We start from the raw sequence: 3,840 nt of genomic DNA on the forward strand, positions 1-3,840 counted from the left end.
TACAATAATTAAAAGTTTTAGGAAAATCAATGATAAAAGGCTATAGCCAAATGTAAAATCTCCATTTGATTTATAGATTCAACCATCAACGCAAGGATGTCTACAGTGCCTTTAGTTCTAGTTGCTGACTCAGCACCAAATAACTAATCTCTCCTTACTTGTTGAATAACCAAGAGACAACTCGTTTGAAATTACTTCCTTAACCAATAAATAATTTTGTAGCTCAGCGTCCAAGATTTAACTTACTAGCAGCATTAAGAACCAGAGTGGTCTAATTTTAACCAACAAACTCACCTCAACGAAATTTATTTAAGTTAGATCACACATCCACACCATATAATCATAAACTATGACAAACAATTTATGCAATTCGCCACTAGTATTAGAATGAATTAAATAATTACAAATTTAATTATTTTAACTGATAAGGAAACCCTTCTAAGCTATTAATATTGACCAAGTATTTAACAAACCTCAACAATTGTAATTATAAAAGAAGATGCATGAATAGTAAAAAAAAGAAAAAGAAAAAAATCCATTGTGGACAAATACTCCAAGTACCACATGTAAGTTTATGTTCGAGGCCATGAATTTAACTTCGATCCTGATGTCTATAATAACTTTCTTCAGCATCCTGATATAAGAGGAAAATGCACCAAGAAGCTTGACAAGATAGCCAATGAAATAACTAGTGGTGTGGCTACTTGTTGGCTTGAAAATGACATTATTTCATCGACTAAAGTGACTATGAAGTACATTGTGTTACAAAAGGTTGTTGTAATAAATTGGATCTCCTTAAAGCACAAATCTCCTGTTAAATGGAGTTAGGAAGGCTACTTTATAAGATTGGGAAAAAGGGTCTTTTTCAATCTGGGCAAGCAAGTGATTGCAAATACTGAATCGTCTGCAACAAGGGAATTCTTACCTACTCCCTTCCCTCTTCTGTAACACCCCTTATCTAGCCCAGTTGCTGGACTCGAGTTACGGAATGCTACAACAAACATCAGAATATCCACACACAAATTATAACAATCAATTCAAATATAATTAATCAAATTAATCAATATTCATGCATAATAGAAGTTATTAGTAAAGCAGAGACTAAATTGAGCATACAAACACAGTTTAATAAATTCAAGCAAGATTATGGGCCAATCTGAAAAATTTTCCAAAACTTGGAACTAGGTATCGATACGAAAGAAACAAGTCCCAATATTTTTATAAAAGGTATCAATACCAAAAACAAGTATTGGTACCATTTTAGCATTCTGCCATTTTCAAAACACTATTCATTTGGTCAAGTATCGATACCTTGGTCCCTGTTATCGATACTTTTATCCAGGTGGTCAAAATCACAAATTATTGAAGTTCATTGCATGCCCAAATCTATATCTTAGCTCATGGGTACATATAGGCACACAAATATCCTGCAAAGAACTCATTCAATCTAGTACAAACTAGCAACCAATTAAAAATATTCAATTCAAACCAAATCATAATTTATAATAATCATCCTAAGTGCTTAACTAATATGCCACAACTGGCACCTCAATTCATATATCAAAATCAACCAATTATCACATTATTAATACCAATATGCCTTTAAGGCCCCACAACAAGTTCAACCTTTTTAATAACAACAAAAAGAGCACACATGCATATATATATATATTAATTGAATAAACCTTAAATGACACTTTCACTATCATCTAACTAAATATCAAATAGTCATTCAAACAACATTAAACTTAACTTCTTAAATATGCATCATTATTATCAACATCATTTAAACCATAACTTAAGCACATATATTACCTTTACACACATATTCCTTGGCACATTACCTAATCATCATTTAAGCAAATAATCATACTGGCCAAACTACTTAACTAAATACCATTTTCATGAACATTACCATCACACACATATTTATACATATACTAATTGTATTCAAATACCAAACTCACTCAAAATATAATATTTGCCCAAACATAAGACTCTCTAAATACATGCCACACATAACCAAGCCTTAATACGGTCAAAAGTCTACCGAGTCATTACCAGGATAACATGAGCTTCAAACAATTCACTTGACTTGTGCCGCAAGTTGACAATCTATAGGGAATAGAAAAACAAGGGAGTAAGCTTAGTAAGTTCAAAGGAACTAAAACAATGACTTACCTCAATTTAGGAATTTATATATAAGTTATTCAACTTGACGATTTTGCCTAAACATGGCAACCCTAAATCAACAAGATGAGTTCATCTCATAATCAATTCATATATAATTCGAACATTTAGTACTTCAATTCAATTTCAACCAATCTAATGAAATAAATGATCAATATCATTGATAAAATTCAATCAATATTTCAATTTACAAATGCAACTAAAACCTTAATGATATCACATGAACCAATGGATACATGCTCCAATTAATCAATCTAAAGATTATATCGTATCATTTTATTTTGTTGTCAACAAAACACCTAATCTCAATATAGTAGCAGCCATTATTCCATTTTTTTGTTCAAATTCTGTGTCAAATTCATAGATTTATAACATTTCTATATTGGCCCTTTGGCTCATACATTCGATACGTGTGAGCATTTAATACTTTTGATATTCATATATATATATTATTAATCAACTTTGTAATACCATATCACAATTATCAATCCCGTTTATATCTCACAAGTTAAATATCACATTACTTTCCATTTCATATCTATTTGCAATTTCAATTATCAAATAACTTTTCATTTTTGATTGTCAATCTCATGATTTCTATAACTTTATCATCATCATTCAATTATACATATCTTTTTTTTACCATTTATTCCCCCTTATTAACTCGACTCGGATGGATTCACGGATCCAACCAACATACAAATTTGGCACCTAGTGCCTCATCGGATAAATCCGAAGTAAATAGTTGCACCTAACGCTATCAATAAGTTTAACACCCAGTGTCTCTCAGTTAAACTAAAGCAAAATGGTACCCAGTGCCTCATCGACTCATAGTTGAAGTAATCCTTGTACTCTTCTTATCCGATGGCATGCTAACTATATCTAACTCTGTGTAACGCGTAGGTTTGTGCAAGTGTACACAGTCGTTATCAAGTAATAAGTAAGTAAAAGAGTTATTGTCTCCACAAGGACTATATATGTTAATCAATTAATTGTAAAATTAGAGTTAATAATCTGGTGATGAAAAGAAAATATTTTTGAGTGGTGTGATGTAAAAATAATTACTAAATATAAGATGATCCCTAATGCAATTTTAATCTAAATGCAATGTATGAAGTGAAATGTACGAAATGAGTTTAGTAGCAAAAACACAAAATTCAACAATCAATAACATGAATAGGCTAAGATAATTGCATCATTCAACTTAATTCATTTTTCTCATGCTTAACAGTGTTTGAAAAATATTCGATGGCAACTCGATCTTTCATGAGTTTTGAAACCAAATTAAGTCATTTCAGAATCTTTTACTTAGTAAAACATGCATTTTACTAATCATATTAAACTAAGGGTTTCTTAGAATTTATGTGAAGTAACAAGGACGAGTTAGGTTTGAAACAATTTAATCACATAAACCTAAAAACTATGTAAGATAATAAAGCTCGTTAAAGTTATTATGAACCTTCAATTTAGTCGGTTTAGGATCTAAATTAAGTATGCACTTTTCAACTATTGTGTCCATTATACGTCGTCTGGTTAGAATTGCTTAGCTAAATCTAATGCATCCAATTACATATGAATGAAATATAGATGAGTTCAATTTGAAAACATGATCGATTGAGGCACAAACAGTATAAACATGATTTAAACGAA

Source organism: Gossypium hirsutum, chromosome A01, assembly GCF_007990345.1.
Source record: "Gossypium hirsutum isolate 1008001.06 chromosome A01, Gossypium_hirsutum_v2.1, whole genome shotgun sequence".
NCBI lineage: Eukaryota > Viridiplantae > Streptophyta > Magnoliopsida > Malvales > Malvaceae > Gossypium > Gossypium hirsutum.